Below are 17,967 nucleotides of genomic sequence, written 5' to 3' on the forward strand. Positions count from 1 at the left end.
ACGGTGGTCACTATCTAAGCTAAGAAAATACATTCTAAATAATGCATGCACTAAATAATGGTTGATCAAAAGACCCTCAGTAGTTTATCATGTCATTGTACAAATCACACAGGTATCTATATCATATATAACATTTGGGTTATACAGGTCACAGGTTTACAGGTCTTGACCGCTATAATACTCTCATTAAACTGTGGGGTTAGTCTCACAAGAATCTCAGGTATATGGCATTTATTAGTATTGGGCACGATATACTGCAGCAGGGGTCTAATGTTAGTTGGGGGTCTGTTGGGTGGGCTTCATAGCATGGTCAGCAGTCTGGCACATGAAAGGAATACCTTGCAGGGACACAGGGTTAGAATGGCAATAAGTTTCAACTGGCGAGGGTAAGAGGGCAAGGACACTTTTGTGGAGATGGACGAGCTATGTGCTCGGCTCATGTTGGTTCACATGCAGGACAGTGATCTCAGAGGAAAAGAGATGTGTTACATTTATTATTTGTTGCAAGCATCTCCGGCTTCAGCGTGAGAATGGAGCTGCAGAGTTTTCCAGTCTTAGTGGGAACGAGGGTGGGGGCCATGAGCTCCGAGCTGCTGCAGCGAGGAAAGGGAGAGAGGCATTTTGTACTATCGCAGTGAGGCCTGGTCACAAAGATGGAGTAGAAAGAACATTGCATAACGGCGAGGGGCGTACCCTCCACTGGAGGCACTTGGTCTGAGTTTTGTACTGAGAAGTGATGGCAGAGAGGGGCCCATTGGCCCCTCGCTCCCACACAGGCTTAAAGTTGGATTTTATTTTGAGGCCAGTGATATTGGCATTGATGTTGACATTGACAGTTGTTCCTTCTTGCTGTTGTTGACTTGTGTGGTGTTCAGGAAGGTAGACCTCGAAAACGTTTTTTAATATAGTGTTTATGAAGAATCATTCCAGTTCTAATTCGATTTCAAAGGTGTTGGCCTTAGTGGCTGAAATGAAAGACAATCCTATCTCCAATAGGCTATTTTCCATGGTAGTTATTGGGTGCATGTGTAGAATAAAAATGGGGATGGTATCATCGTTCATTGGTTCGAGTACCATTGACGTGTCCTCATTTGTTGTCCTGAGAACTGTGCCCTCCTCCTGGTTCGCGCTCTTTGTCGCCCTCTCAGAAAAATATTTGTTGAGGTTGTTGTCCAATATTGTTGCCAGTGTTGCACAATGTACCCTTGGGCCCCCTGGTCACTGTCACTGGATGAGGCTGATATGCCTGAAAAGGTCACATAACTGTTGCATCTGTTATATCCTGCTTGCTGTTGGTCGGTGTACAATCTGTCACGTAGGAATGGGCGTGTTTTTTCTTCACTATAGTTCTGGACATCATTTTTCAGTTTCTATACCTTCTTTTCTATGGTGGCAAGCTTGAATTTGGTGATTTCTTCATCTATTTTTTCTAGTTTCTTTTTTGCCTCTTGGATGGTTAGATTTTCATGGAAACGTTTTTCTAGCTCGGCCAGTTCTTCTCCTTGTATTTTTTTCTTCTTCTCCTTGTATTTTATACTCCACTTCGGCTGCATCAATTACTAAAATGAGCTTGACTGCACTTATTTCCGACATCGCTAAAGTTACGTTTAAATTTGGTGTTATCAATGAAAACCTGCAGGATATTTTTCACTTGCAGGCCCCCTGGGATGAGCTCGGTCTTTAGAATCTCTAACATAAACTTTCCATGCATCTCAGTTCTAATTTGTTTTTTCTTCTTTTGGTTAATTGTTTCAAGTTCATCCTTGGAGAGCCCTCAACCTAATGGTCCTTGATAGCTGTCAAGTAGGGCGGGCACACCCAAAGTATTTTGATAGTGTTCCTTTGTGTAGGAAACTATGTTAACATTCTCCATGTCTTTATTGATGGGAAGGGAAGCTAATTTCCCAAAGTGAGAAAGGCCCTGCTGCCACGAGCTGCACTATACAGAAATAAAATAAAGGGCTCCTGGCACTTCCCTGATGCGTCCAGGCAATATAAGGTTAGCACAAAAACTAATGGTCAGGGCGAGCCGAATATATTCTGACCCAAGAGGATTTTGTAATGAGTTTACCTAATTTAAAATAGTAAATATCACCTTTTTTTGGTAGCGGGACACACCCACCTGTTTTTCTATTGGGCTAGCACAATCATGGCACCCCAGACCTTCAGCCTTTATGGCCATTCACTAGCACCTGCCTATAGTTCATTTTGGTGGCAACAGCCCCATTCAAACAATGATGCACCAGACTGGCAGTCTTTTTTGTCTTTTCACTGGACGTGATCGCAAAGGAGATTACCACCACCCTTCTAAGTAATATAAGAGACACCTATTCTCTCACACATACCCTACCATACAAGGTTCCACTCATAGCAGATAGTTGGTTAACATCGTCGCACTGTGTGCTCTAAACAATTAGAGTGATAGCATGACTTCTGTCTCTTTCACCATAAGGTGGAGGTACGTTCCAACAGTGCAAATTAACAAGGGGGGTCCTGGGAGTCCCTCTGCCAGACATTAGTCCTGGTTATGAGAGACTTACCCCGAGTCTTTAGCTCACTATCTTTCACAGAGAAGACATATCCCAAACATATCAGTCTTTGTCCTGCCCTGGGGCAGTCCAGCACCGAAATGCTAGGCAATTCTCCTCTGAACAAGAGTACCAACAGAAACCCCATACACGTGTTTCGGTCTGGTTGAACCTCATCAGTAAGGTGGATCTGTGCCTCTCTAAGAATAGTGAGCAAGGGATCCACGTCTGGATTCCCCTATTAACTTAGGGTGAGACCCAAAGTTACTTGAATATGCAAATTAACAAGGGGGGTCCTGGGAGTCCCTCTGCCAGACATTAGTCCTGGTTACAAGAGACTTACCCCGAGTCTTTAGCTCACTATCTTTCACAGAGAAGACATATCCCAAACATATCAGTCTTTGTCCTGCCCTGGGGCAGTCCAGCACAGAAATGCTAGGCAATTCTCCTCTGAACAAGAGTACCAACAGAACCCCCAGACACTCAGTCTGGTTGGACCTCATCAGTAGGGTGGATCTGTGCCTCTCTAAGAATAGTGAGCAAGGGGTCCACGTCTGGATTCCCCTAGTAACTTAGGGTGAGACCCAATGTTACTTGAATATGCAAATTAACAAGGGGGGTCCTGGGAGTCCCTCTGCCAGAATTTAGTCCTGGTTACGAGAGACTTACCCAGAGTCTTTAGCTCACTATCTTTCACAGAGAAGAAATATCCAAACACGTGTCTGGGGATTCTGTTGGCACTCTTGTTCAGAGGAGAATTTCCTAGCATTTCGGTGCTGGACTGCCCCAGGGCAGGACAAAGACTGATATGTTTGGGATATTTCTTCTCTGTGAAAGATAGTGAGCTAAAGACTCTGGGTAAGTCTCTCGTAACCAGGACTAAATTCTGGCAGAGGGACTCCCACGACCCCCCTTGTTAATTTGCATATTTAAGTAACTTTGGGTCTCACCCTAAGTTACTAGGGGAATCCAGACGTGGACCCCTTGCTCACTAATCTTAGAGAGGCACAGATCCACCCTACTGATGAGGTCCAACCAGACTGAAACACGTGTCTGGGGATTCTGTTGGTACTCTTATTCAGAGGAGAATTGGCTAGCATTTCGGTGCTGGACTGCCCCAGGGCAGGACAAAGACTAATATGTTTGGGATATTTCTTCTCTGTGAAAAATAGTGAGCTAAAGACTCTGGGTAAGTCTCTAGTAACCAGGACTAATGTCTGGCAGAGGGACTCCCAGGAGCCCCCTTGTTAATTTGCATATTTAAGTAACTTTGGGTCTCACCCTAAGTTACTAGGGGAATCCAGACGTGGACCCCTTGCTCACTATTCTTAGAGAGGCACAGATCCATCCTACTGATGAGGTCCAACCAGACCGAAACACGTGTCTGGGGATTCTGTTGGTACTCTTGTTCAGAGGAGAATTGCCTAGCATTTCAGTGCTGGACTGCCCCAGGGCAGGACAAAGACTGATATGTTTGGGATATTTCTTCTCTGTGAAAGATAGTGAGCTAAAACTCTGGGTAAGTCTCTCGTAACCAGGACTAATGTCTGGCAGAGGGACTCCCAGGACCCCCATTGTTAATTTACATTCCAACAGTGACCTACTCACTTTCTGAAAATAAGGATTCATTCAGCCATCCTCACCTCCATATAACTAGTCTACCTACCCTACAGGGTCTTTTCGCTTGGCATTAGGAAGTTGTGCGGTCACCAGCCAGGGATATCTTTCTAAGGGAGTGGACCCCAATAGAACAGAACAACGCCATTACTAAACCAGAAGATAAAAACACAAGGAAGCACCGTGCGGACTGCAAAACCTTCCAAATTGGAAGATTATTTGTCCAAATTACATCGGAATAACTTTGAGAACAGCTCATTAGATATATTCAGGACCACTACAAGAGTAACTGTTTCAGATGCTCATTTTGAACCTTTAGACAACACGGCAACAAAAACAAGGGACCCCCTTTTTGTCATTTGTGTGTCTTAAAGACGACCAGAGAGGTCGGAACACGTGCCGGCTGATCACAATCCTAAGAATAAAAGTTCTATGAATATCTGAATTGATGCAGTGACACAATCTTGATATCAGTGGGCTCTTTATACATTTGGGGGGTTTAAGAGCGCGAGATACCACCCCAAACCATTTAATCTCTAGTCTACTAACCCATCTGTCCTTCCCACGGGATTGACACAGAGACCCTTTCTAAAGCGATACTCACTCACAGATCCTCAACAAATAAGCACTAGTGAATCATCGTCTGTCATGCATGAACCTCCTTGCACAGGCACTCTTCTGGAACACATCCTCTTTTTGAAATATCGATAAGTAGTGGAAGCTTAATAGATATTTTGTTGTTTTAAAGCGCGTTACCCGAATATAGACCCACAACACTCACAGATATTTCTTCATTTATTGTAGACCCGCACAAGAGTACCCGTTTAGTGAATACTCACTAATTTGCCCATCCTGATGAAGACCGTTCCATCCACAGCTCATTTCAACTGCTTACTGTGGCCGAAACAGTTGTGTCGACAACCAAATTTCCATAGAGTATTAATTGTTAATACTGCTCACCACGCTGATACATCCAGCAGAAACAATTATTTGTGTTTCCAAGAAAATGTAAACGGACCACCCTGCATTTGTTTATACTAATTTCTGCAATTTGTACTTTTATGTGTCTATGTTTGCTCCTTATTAGTCTGAATGTAATGCTTTGAGTAAGTTGAGTGTTGCTGTTTGGAAAGAAGAAGCAGTCATTCTCAAGTTTAGGAAGACTCCTTCCTAATCCTTGAATAGGTTTAAATACCATATGAAGAGGGAAAATGAAACATGGGCTACCTTCATTAATTACTCCTTTAGGAATTTGAAGGGGTGTGTTTATGATCAAAAGGCAACCACATTGTTTAGCATGAGCAATTTGTTCATGCTACAGCATATGTTTGATCCTTGTTCACCAGAATTGAAGGAGTATTTGTCTGACTCTAAGGTGTTAGACCCAAGGTTGTTGGCAATAGCTGATGACTTGTGGGTATCCTACAAGGAAAGTGAGTCTCCCAGAAAGAGGAGGAGGGAAAGAAATAAAAAAAGGCAAAAGGGTTTCGTAATAACATAAATCATTCCATTATGGCCCACAGAGATCATATGTGGGGTATTTTGGCCTTCTTGTGTCTAGTCAGGGTAGGAGTCAATTTCTCAAGTCTTTTGGCAAGGGTAAGGTCTTGGGGGTCCAGCCCATAAACCTGACATTCTCTCAGGAAGAGGGAATCATTCTAATGGAAATATCCTCCTCTTCTGATTCTGAACCCAGAGTTGCCAGCGATGCAATTGTGCTAGTGCCCATTGGATCGTGAGAGCAACAGGTAGTTCACACCTGTGCCTCCATTCCTGATGATACAAAATCCTACTTCAAGGACAATGTTCTCATGGATGGCTGTGGATCCACTGGCATCAGAAACGCTGGGCATCCTTACAAGTTTTGCGGTCTGGAAATAAGGGTGCCTGTAGCAACGTAGTGGCATCCTTTCCAGACTGCCAAACTACCAATTTGCCATCAGAGGCACGGTACTGCTGGCAGGCCTGACCTGCTGGGCGTTCACTCCCCTACCGGCAGTTTTTTCACTAAAGCACTGTCACTGTGAGGAACAGTGCCAGTGTTTCAGTGACCCCATTCCCGTGGAGTCCTACCGTTCTACCGTTCTGCCTTCGCTCATGATATCCTAGTGGCACCAGGATGTCAGACGTTGGAAACCATGTTACGGGATGGGCGGTAGCCCGCTGCCAACTGGCGTGTTTTACTGCTGACCCCGTAATCAGGCCTATTGTGTCCAGAAGGTCAGGGTACATTCCAACGTGATGGATGCAGACAAGCTTGTCAGGGTTCCTCTGTGACCTACTAAATTAACTGATGGCTCTCCTCAAATCTTTCGAGTAATACCCATAGTCATTTCAGTAAATCTGATGGTTTTAACTTTACCTGTGAGTGTTTAAAGGCAAGTCCAAGGGTGGGTGCTGTTAGGCAATGACTTAAAGGAAGTAGGTCTACTTTTTCATACAGCTAATCATCCCGCCTAAAACAAGTCCTCAAACATAAATGGCTGCTGCATTACCCAAGTCTAAAGCAGAGTTTAAGTTGTAGTGGAAACACAAGGCCAAAAAAGGGAAGAAGGTTTCTACCCTTAAATCACTCGGCTTGTTGTTGAGGTGCCTCACTATACTCTTAGTCGTATTCCTGAAAAAGAGTGGGTGTGGTGCTGATGAGGACCTGAATCGTGGAGACCATCCAGGGCTGCAGAGTTTGATTGATGAGGATGAACCCTCCAGGGAGGACCATAGTAAGGGATAAAAGTAGATTCCCTCCCTTGAATGTCTGAGAAGGCACATGCCTGTTCCTAGTCGGTGGGTGAGCCACCTGCGAAACATAAGATCTACTGCAATGATGGTCTCCATTAAAGGACACCCATTAGGTCAACAGCTGGTGACCATAGGAGGTGGATGGTTCCACAGACTGTGAGACCCATCCTCTTGCCATGGCTTACAAGTTCCATCTTGTAATTAAGAAGACCAAGGGGCGGTTAGTCTTGTATTTCTATTGGCTCACGAAGGGTATTCAAATAGAAGACCATTGTAGAGACAGTACAATTTTCCATCTATATGGAAGGCTGCTGCAAAGATCCAGACACCCCACATGCCTCTCTCTGTTGTAGGGACCACATTTGAGAACATAGGGATTGATATCGTTGATCCCCTTGATCCTCCTACTTCCCACTTATTTCACTCTGTGTGTGGCATGGGTACATTCCTGTGCCATTTTATCAATGTTCATTTACAACTGCATGATTTAGCCTTTATCACTGCCATATGCTGTTAACCTAAGCTGCTTTCAAACGATGTCATGGTGTATGTGTGCAAGCAATGTTTCCTTCCATTTCTTTTAGCTTGTTGTTAAGTAAATCTTCAGAGATTCAAGAAATCAGTGAATATGCATGCATACTTTAAATAATTTTATGTTCGAAAACATGCATGTGATAAATCATCCATTCCATTGTTTGATAAATCATAATGGCACCTATTTTTAATTAATTTACATTTTAGAGTGGTGCACAGAGAACTGTATATGTTTATTTACCCATGTTTTGCACAGCTAGTTATGCAACTCATTAAACTTTCAAAATCTTTTTTTTGATTCATGGGAAAAATGTTTACTATATCACTATAAGAACCACCTAGCTGGAAACCTCAGTATGCACAAAATAAATTGCTTTATTCTGTGCAGTATATTGTAAACCTTTCGAAATTAAATAGCTCAGTTTCTTTAAGGAAGCTATTGAGTCAAATCTTTCCACCATCTACTCAAACAGTTACAAATTCCCATGCTACCTCTTTCAGAAGAAGCATTTTAGCCTTCCAATGAATTAAAAAATGGGCTCATTCATGTTTAGAATACTATATAACATTAAACAAGTGAATAAAGACAACTAACTCAAATTTTTTTTAAAAAAACGGTAACATCTGTCTTCTTTCTCTTGAGTTATTACATACTTTACACAGGTTTAATTCTGACCCAATGGAAGAATCTCCTAGCTAGAAAAGTAGTTTTCAAATATGTTCTTTTATCTCTCAGCTTCCGCTTCATGATCGTTTTTGCAAATGTATTTACGAAGAATGGCCTGGTTGCTTAGCCCTCATAAAGGTTGATAGTACCACTTCTGTTTTTCTTTCGAGAAACTCTATATGAGAAGTGTAGACCACCATAAATATTGCTGTTGTATATCTGTAGTTGTATGTCTGGGATTACAAAATGACCATCGGATCTGTGCTCTTAGGTACACTGGGCTTAGCCGTCTAATTTTCCTTTCCTATACATCATGAAAACAGTAAGCCTTTGCCATAAACTACTTATTGACACTGTTAGGCCCACAACATAGCACCAATAAGGAACGTAGGTGCCATGGGGAGTCTCAACCTTCTCTTTATTTCTCCTCCCGCCTCCTTCCCCTGTCCCCAGTCCATCCTCCTTAAAGGAGCCCTCCTCCATTCTCCACTGTAACAGACACATTCACTTAACTTATTGACATACACCTGTGCAATATTTACCTTTACTCCATGCCAGGCTTCAATTTTATAGGTGAATTGCATTCTGGAAATGCAGTTTATGCAACTGACGCTTTATCTTTCATTTGTAGTTGTATTGTGCTTTCATATCATGGTCAGGGGTGGACTGGCCTATAGGGAATTCTGGACATTTCCAGGTAGACCTCTGCATCGGGGGCCTATTTTATTTCTAAATGTTCTCATGGGAATAGGGTTGGGCTTGCTGAAAATGTGTAATAGAGGCCCTCTTTCGGATCCCAGTCCTCCCCAGAACACGGTGGGCCTCATTACAGGTCGGGCGGTCCGGAAATAACAGTGGCGGTAAACCCGCTGCCACTGTTAATTCCGGACCGCCCGATCCCAACTCCTGCAGGCGGGAGGTGATGTTCCCGCCAGGTCTGACCTGGCGGGTTTAACACCTCCCGCCTGCAGGCGGACGTGGAAACACCGGCACCATCACAAGATGGTGCCGGTGTTTCCACTTCCCCACTCCCATTGAGTCCTATGGGACTCAATGGGAATGGGGATTAACCGAATTCCGCCTCCGGAATTCCCGGGACACCAGGGTCAATATGCCCTGGTATTTCCGGGAGTCAAAGAGGCGGAATGGTAATACGAGTCCGGCGGTTTACCGCCTTGGTTACCGCCGGACTCGTAATGAGGCCCGGTATTGTTTAGAATATATTTAGTTCACAAACCAACAGACCATCTGCTTAAAGAGTTTGAATGTTAACACCCAAATCATTTAGGCACACAATGCTGTTTACTTTTATTTTTTCTATTGTGCACTTAAATAGCAGATTTCGAGGACTGGCTTGTTATTAGGAAACACACACTGTCATCACTTATATATACTGCAGGAATGCCGCCATCCCTCCAAGGTTTCATTATTTTACCGGAGATGAAGGGAATTGGAAGAGGCTCTGCAGGCAGATTTGGGGTTCTGACAGACCTTGCAAGGGAATAGAGGATCAGACTGCTGGCTCTACATCTGTGTTTCTTATTTCTACTGTTTGTTCAATATTAATATTTGTGCATAGTGGGCAGCATGCAATATTAAATATGATGTTGTTGGTCACAGCAGAAACAGAACATTGGTTTTAATCTGCAAGAAGGAAAGGCATTTTGAGAGACAAAAAGCAGTGCATTACTAGCAAAACAAGCTACTTAAGAGCATCTTTAATTGTTCCAACACTGTAAACTCTCTCCCTTGAACATTTTACAAGGTTCCGTTCTGATTACCTGTTTCAGTACATATTCTAGTCATTATGATAACGTTGCACCTGTCTTACTGACCAAAATATGTTATTAAAACCTAGAATGACCAAATACATTATTTTCTGAATGTTATCACTCCAAGATGGACAGTCTGATACATTCCAATTGTATTCTTTTGTTTTAATACGAAGACAGTCCCTACTTTCAAGACCAGAAAGATGTGTAACACTGGTAATGAGGTTGGGACTCCTTTTCTGTGTAAGATTGACCATGTTAGTGAGAGTTAATTTGGGCAACTCCCTAACATGTCTTCTGGTCTTACAACAACCCAGACTAAAAACATGTGTCTGCGGTAAAGTGTAAGAACTAACCTTTTCTGTCAGCCTCATTACGAGTTTGGCATGTGGAAAAGAAATGGTGGTAATGCAGTGGTAACAGAGTTACCACTGCATTACTGACTCATTACCACAATGCCAAACTACAGGTTTGGAGGTAAAGCAGAGAAGAAAATGCTAGCAGAATGGTCATTTCTCTGCCTTACTCCCCCAAAACAGCCAAATGTGTTCTATTACCACCGGTGGAAATAACTCTCCTATGACCTCCAATTATTGGGGACTAACACTGCCTACCACCGCTTCTAATCGGGTGGCAATACTGCCGGACCAAGTGTTGGTAATGGTAATACCATTGGTGGTATCTCAGTGAATGTATCACCGAAAGACCACCAAACGTGTAATGAGGCCCATTAATGTGTCTGCTTCTTCAGTTTGATGGTTAGGCCTGTTAGATTAGTCAATTGGGCTTCATTATGAGTTTGGTGGTAATTCTGCATTAAATCTACCGAATTACCACTAAGCTCGTTTACAGATACTGCCACTAAATGCTGTGGATTTACCATAGGATTACGAGTGGTGACTCGGTGGAATTGGTCCCCATTTTTGGAGTCCATAGGACTCCATGTGGATTTTCGACTTTAAGATCAAATTTGAAATTCAGCATTGTGGTCAAAATAAAGTAATTATGTTACTGCAAAAAAAGGGGTCATATCAGAATTATCAGCATTTTTTTACCACACCGCTGTACTTGTAATGAGGCACTATACTGTTGTTTCTGTTTTGCTTCTGTTTAATGGACTGTGTATTAGAGGTACTAGTAACTATGTTTGAGTGAATGTATTTGGTAATAACGGTACTCATTAAAGTACCTGTGACAGAGAATTGAGAAAAGACAAGTAATGTTCATATATTCTGGATTGAACTGACCTAATCTCTTCCAGCGGAGTGAAGAGGAGATATCCTTTGGCTAGGGTTAGGTTGAGTGCCTTCTTTTAGGTTGTCTATTTCCACTCTCTCTTTTCCACTAGCACCACTAGGGCTGCATGGGATGAAGGGATTATCCGAATTTGAAGTGTAAGATTGCAGAAGAGATGTCTCAGATGATGTAGAAACATGGGAGGATTTAGCTTCTGCCTGATTGTTTGGAGGTTTATGAAGGGATTTTCGGATCCAACAACAAACTGCTCGTCTGGTAGGGCTGGCTCCTAAATCTCTGTAATTCAACTGTGGAGTAGGTCAACTGGGAGAGGAAAAAAGCCCCAAGGCTCAATGCTCCAAATTCTACCGTTTCTTCTCCCCTCAACCCTGCTGAGATTTTTCCTCATCAGTGATTGTATCCTTTTTCGATTTGAGAGAAGACAGAAGCTAGAAAGTCAGGTCGCTCCATAGGTTTATGTCTATGGTTGTTTTCAACCAGCTGAGTCCTTTTACTAGTGTGTGAACTAGTCCTCCTTTCTAGCCCTGACCTGTTTTTTCTGGAGTCCTGTTTTGCACACTAAATACAACTTGAGTCAATGGAGTAGCAATGCCAGTCATGGTGGTGTGATTAGTCTTCTCTTAAGTTGCAGGTTCCAGCTTGAAGATGTGATTTGGTTTATTGCTAAAATCATGTGTGCTTGAGATAGTTCCAAGTAACTTAGAGATGTGACCTCTGGTTGGCCCAGACGGTCGCTATGTGATTGTCCTGGGAAATCTGCCAGAGGTGCAGATGAAATAGACAATGTATATAGACCCAGAATTGGTGATCTGCAATTTTTAAAGACCCTCACACAAGCTTTTGTTAAGTACCTCGTGCCACAGTTTCTCTGCAACACAATTTTTGACACATCCGCGGATTGGTCCAGCATGGCCTCTGCAGCAGCATATGGTATTCATAGTATTTTTGACCCATTTCACCATGGACTTCTGGAGCAAACTGAACCGCAGTGTGTCCGAATACTGCTTCTATTCCTCGGTCCATGACCTCTTATTTACCTCACCTTAGTTGAGTCACAAAACTATAAGTTGTGATGTGCTTCCCAGAACTTTGGCGGACTACTCTCCGCTGGAATGGTCCTTTGCCTTGGAGGATGGACCAGTCCAACACCCACTCTGGCGCTTCAAAGCGCTCTCTCTACAGGATGTGGCATACAAGAACAAGCCGGGGAATACAATCTCAATGTTTTTTTAAACCAATCTCGACTCTGTCCCCCTGAAGACAACAATCTGGGAGATGTTCAAGTTTTACATTAGGGGAATTTCCATCGGCATAGCAGGGGGCATTCCAAAGGTCGTCAGAGGGGATCTTGTGTCACTAGGGCGTGAAAGGAGCTGGAAAGTGGACTATGCGTGCTCGTGACAAAACATACATGTTTCCCATAAAGTACAAATTGGACCAGCTTAGGTTGCAGCAGACAGAGAGACAATGTTTCTTGGTACACCTGTACAAGCAGGTAGAAACAGAGTGGGCGATTGTCCTGACCGAGCGCTCGTTTGGATGTTCAGAAATGAGATGGATAAAACAGATATGATAGCCTAGACGGACCAGCAGGGTAACTTACAGCCTAAAAGTACTGGAATAATTAGGGTGCTTTGCCAATATTTCACAAAGCTCTACGGGGCTGTGAAAACTACATTGACTCAGGAAATCCAGCAACAGTTAGATGAGATATATAATCAGGGATTATCCTGGATACCTCGCTGTTTGTTTATTTCTCCAGAAAAAGATTTTCCACACCGTTTTTTTTTTAATTTGGTGATAAGTGCAAAGCAACTTTTTATTAATCAATTTGTTTGTTGTGTGGGCTCATGGCCCAAGTTAAGGTCAGCTGACACGTGTTTCGACCCGTGAGCATTTATCAAGGCTGATACATGTTTGAAATTAACACACATGCGACCACAGTTGGTTGTGGATGTGGCATTTGTGACATAGTGCATGTGTGCCGGTGCCAGGTGTGTGGTGAATTAACATAGTTATTAAGTCCAGTGGAGATTTAGATAACAGTTTGCATAAAACATATCACATTTAATTACATATGGTAATGCACAGCCAAATCAATAGTTGATTATTGGGGAGGAAGAGGGGGCGAACAAAAGAAGTGGCAAAACTGAGTTAATTTGTTACGGTTGGGACAATGTAAGTTGTTTTGAGTTGGTTAAATGCTGTCCTCTTACCTAGTTAAGAATGAAAGTTGCCCCATGTGGAGTCCTGAGATGATGTGCGTGGTCAGTCTTGTGATGGACAGCTGGGCTCCTCATTGGGCCCTGTAAATAAGTTATACATTTCAGTCTATGTGAGGGGAGTAAACCTTGAGTTAAGCTATGACTGTGTTGAGCCCGGATATGATCTGGGTTGGGTGTCCCACTTATTGCAATGTGAACTAATTGACTGGCTGGGCCCATGGTTTATGAATTTGCCATGTATGGGGGTGGCTGTGGGCTGAGAGCACCAACGCTGTGAGGGGCACCTGCTGGAGAGGGCATGCCTGTTGTTAGGGGCTGGGCCCAGGGGGATCGAATTATGAGGCCCAGTGTCTGGCCTGGCTTATCCAGGGAGGCCTGGCCCAATTACTGTGCTCGTACGGGGAGCCGTGGTGTTGCAAGCATTCAGGCATGTGGGCTCATTGCAGTGGCTGATTCCATGTGCCACGACACATTTTAGCTGTGAATGATTATCATTAACATCTGTGGGGGAGCAGTGAATACAAAGGATTGGCATTGTGAAATTACTGGTGAATTAACGCTCCGCAGGGCGCTCAGAATATGCCCTTTCTGAACGAAAGGTCTGCGGTTGGATCTGTGTGCATGTTAGCAAGATGGTGCATTCGTGAGGTGGCTATTGCAGTTGCTTTAGCCGACCCGCAGATTGGAGAAACAGCCAAGGTTCGGAGGAGTCCGTACTTGACGTGGGCACTTAATAAGACGCCGTACGGGAGGTGCCTGGGCTGGGCAGCCTGCTGCTAGGAGAAATCACGTAATGCTGTGGGTTGTTAGGCGGAAACCTGTGCAGTTCCCTCTGGGACCACTGCAAAAGATTTAGGACTACAGGTGTTTGGCAGTAAACCCACTTGGTAGCAGTCTGTACCACACAGATTCACTTGGTAGCTGTGGCTGAGCAGTCAGACTTCCCTCAAGAAGAGTTAGGCAGTATGTGGAGTATACAATATAAGGCAATCTACACAGTAGAACAAGCAAACACGGAACAAGGCTTCGGTGTAAAGATATAAAGGTATTTATTTATAATGACACATCTATAGAAAACACTCTGGCACTAATACGGCAAACAACTTCAATCACAATACTATACGAAGAAAAAGATCAATCCCCCTAACAATAGTTCGACAAGTCTAGGTTTACCGGCATCACTTATTTGCAGACAGATGTGTATGCTTTAACCTAGATGGCACTCTAGTATTCGTTAGGACGGGAGAGAAAAAGGCGGGTTAAGAAATCAACTCGTTACCAATACTTTATGGACAAATGCAAGGCAAGAAAGACAGGGTCTACTGCAGATCACAAAGTTCAGAGGCCAGGCCCACTCGGAGAGAGGCAAGGCGATATGTTCCTAAAAAGTGTCTCAGTGGAAATGCGCTTCAAGTCTTTATCGCAAATTGTTGTGGAAAGTTGGACCAGTTCAGAACAGAAAGTTAAAGAAAGCTTGGAGGCGACCCAATGGAAAGGTGAGGATTAAGACACCTCACTCTATCCGGCAGAAAGGGAAGCCAGGCGGACACGGTACCTTGTTTGTGGAGAGACAGCTCTGGCGGGGGCAGTTGTTCTGGTGGTGGATGCACGTCGGGTCTTTGCCAAGAGAAGAGATGATCTCGTCGTCGAAGGAAAGTTGAAGATCGTTGCACCACCAGGGAAGAGACCAGCCGCGGAGTGCTCCGTCACAAGGCACCATCTTTTGGTCGCGGTACAGGGGTGGTGGCTATCCGGTTGCCGAGGTGCTCTGCACGGGCAATTCGACCACTGCGTCCTGGAGCGAAGAAAAAGCAAAGGTGACTGGTTGTTCCCACCAGTCAGGGGAAGAGACTCTCCGGCAGGGAGATCTCCTCTGTCGTCGGGAAGTGGTGAGTCAGTTCAGCAGGGCTCCACCGGAGGTGTCGTCGTTGCAGGTCGGCTCAGCTTTACCCTCGTCGGATTCTTAGGTCCTGTGGCGACTTCTGAAGATCCAGTCCCAAAAGCCCTGCTTTTATGCAGAAAACCCCCATTCATTCAGCCTAGCTGTCAATCAAAACACGCTAAGTGGTGAGCGGGGAGGCTCACCACTTGGGCCAATCACACCAGAGGGCGACCGGAGTTGGCAAGGCAACTCAGTCCAGGGTGCCTAAACCCCCTCCCACACCCCTGTGGTAACCCAGACAGAATGGCACCACTTTGGAGGGTCTCTGTACAGAAGCCCGCCAAAAGTGGAACAAAGGGCTCAACCTTTGGTTTAGGAGTCACAGAGACGAACACAGACGCCATTTTAAAAACCGAGTTCTGGCAGAAAATACCATTCGATAAACTTATTTAAGATAAGTAAACCGGTGGTATGTTAGAGATTAACGGGGAAAAAGGTATTAATCTCCAACAATGGGAAGAATCCCATTGGGTTATATTCGGGGTGGAATATAACAAGTAGTTTCCACTGCCACCAGCCAAAACTCGACGAGGGGGGACGGGACAGTGCCCCCTCGAATAACAGCCCCAGGAGTAATCGAATTACCCCTACTAGCAAATCCACAATAGGGTGGTTTGTACTAGTTCTGTTAGTAAATTTAGGTCTAGTAAAGCCAATGGTGACTTTACATGCCCGGGGAGACAGTAGTCAGTCCCCGGGTATGGAGTCTATGATGGAGGTCCGCTAGGACGCCCCAGTGTTACGGCACGTAGGGTGCGGTGTAACACACATAGAAAAACATATGAGACCCTATGGAGTAAAAGACCCCATAGCCCATAGAACACATTGACATTTGAAGGAATTACACACATTCATGTCCAAGAGTGGGAGAAAAAGAGTCTCACTCTTGGCAGGATGGAAAAAAACAAACTCCAGAAATCCAGCAAAGCTGCTGGGGGACTCACTAGGTTAGGAAATTCAGCCTAAACAGAGAATTCTCCCTAACATGGGTGGCAAGGCTTATCTGTGTTCTAAGACTTGCTGCAGCAGTGCGTCCTCAGTCAATTATCCGTGTCTGTCTCATTGCTTTTGTATACTAATATGGACTCATTGTGCGTGTTGCGCATGCGTCGGTCGGAGACCCTGCTACTATGCGCATGGGCATTAGTACAAGGTAGTGTCTGACCTGTCCGGGAACGTCTGCAGCATGATGGGATTTGTGGTCCCTCATAAGTGCGGGGAGGATGAAGTGGAGGCCTTCCCCTCTGGGCGGTCCTAGATATCTGGTTTGGAGCGGTGCTTCCAATCATATTCAGGTTGAAAGGATGGGGGTTATGCTCTCAAGTGCTGATAGTGTCCAGATTGCAAACTAATGGACATTAGGTGCCTAAGACTAGCAGAGGGATACATGGGGGGGGTCTTTGCCAGTCCTGATGTCAGCTATGGTGCTTAAGCAGCAGATTTGTGCTATCAATTAAGTTTATCTCTTGTATGGACCTGGTACGTACTACTCATACTACACCCATATGAAGCTCAATATAGCTGGGTGTGTTAAGTTCAGACAGTATGGGTCCATGAATGGGTCAAGCACACTCCAAACCCTTCTTAATTAGGGCCAATGGAACTCTAACTGGATGACCATAGAGAAGCTCAAAGGGACTAAATCCAACTCCCTCCTGAGGGACGTCTCTATAAGCAAAGAGAAGGCATGGCATCAGAAGGTCCCACTTTCTTCTGAGGGGTTCTTCTAAAGCACCTATCAGGCTCTTCATAATACAGTTAAACCTCTCTACCAACCCATACGACAGGGGATGGAAGGCAGTTGAGATCTTGTAAGTCATTCCACAGTTTTTCCACATGGCATGCATGTAGTGGGACATAACATTGGATCCCCTGTCAGAGATGACGTCCTTAGGAAAATCTACCCTGGTAAAAATAGCAAGTAGGGCTTTAGCAACAGCCTGAGCTATAACAGTCCTCATAGGTATAGCTTCAGGGTACCTAGTAGAATGGTCTACTACAACCAATATAAATTGATTGTCTGAAGAGGTTGGAGGGTCTAGGGGACCAACAATGTAAATTCCTACCCTCTCAAAAGGGACTCCCACAACTGGGAGAGGCACCAAATGTGCCACATTCTTGGCTCCACTCTTGCCAGATGTCTGACAAGTGTGACAGCTCCTACAGAATTTATCTACATCAGACCCCAATTTAGGCCAGTAGAAATACAGAGAAAGCCTTTCCTGGGTCTTCTTGAAGGTCAAGTGACCAGCCAAAGGAATCTCGTGGGCTAACTGTAGGAACTGATGTCTTGTCTCTAGAGGCTCTACAAGTCTTCTGTAGTCCCCTGGGATAGAATCAGTTGGTTCACTGTAGAAGAGTGTAACGCTCACCTGGTATCCACGGGGACGTCACTCAGCCTGTTCTGACCTCTTACGACCTCGAACCCTTCCCTGGAGTCCACTCGACTGGAGACTGGGCCTCAAACACAGGATTGGTAGAGTTTAACTCCCTATTGTCTCTGTGTGCTTGAACCCCTTCTTAACCGGGGTCCAACCCTTCCCTTTGATCCACAGCTCACCTTGTTTTCTTGGAAAGTGTGCTCTCCGTCCTGCTTTCAGCGCAGGGACGTGTTGATTGATGCGGGATCGTTGTTGCCTAGTTACTTCACTGGCAAGAGTCCGACAGGTAAGTATAATGAGTCTTT

Source organism: Ambystoma mexicanum, chromosome 2q (assembly GCF_040938575.1).
Source record: "Ambystoma mexicanum isolate Mex_15411 chromosome 2q, UKY_AmexF1_1, whole genome shotgun sequence".
NCBI lineage: Eukaryota > Metazoa > Chordata > Amphibia > Caudata > Ambystomatidae > Ambystoma > Ambystoma mexicanum.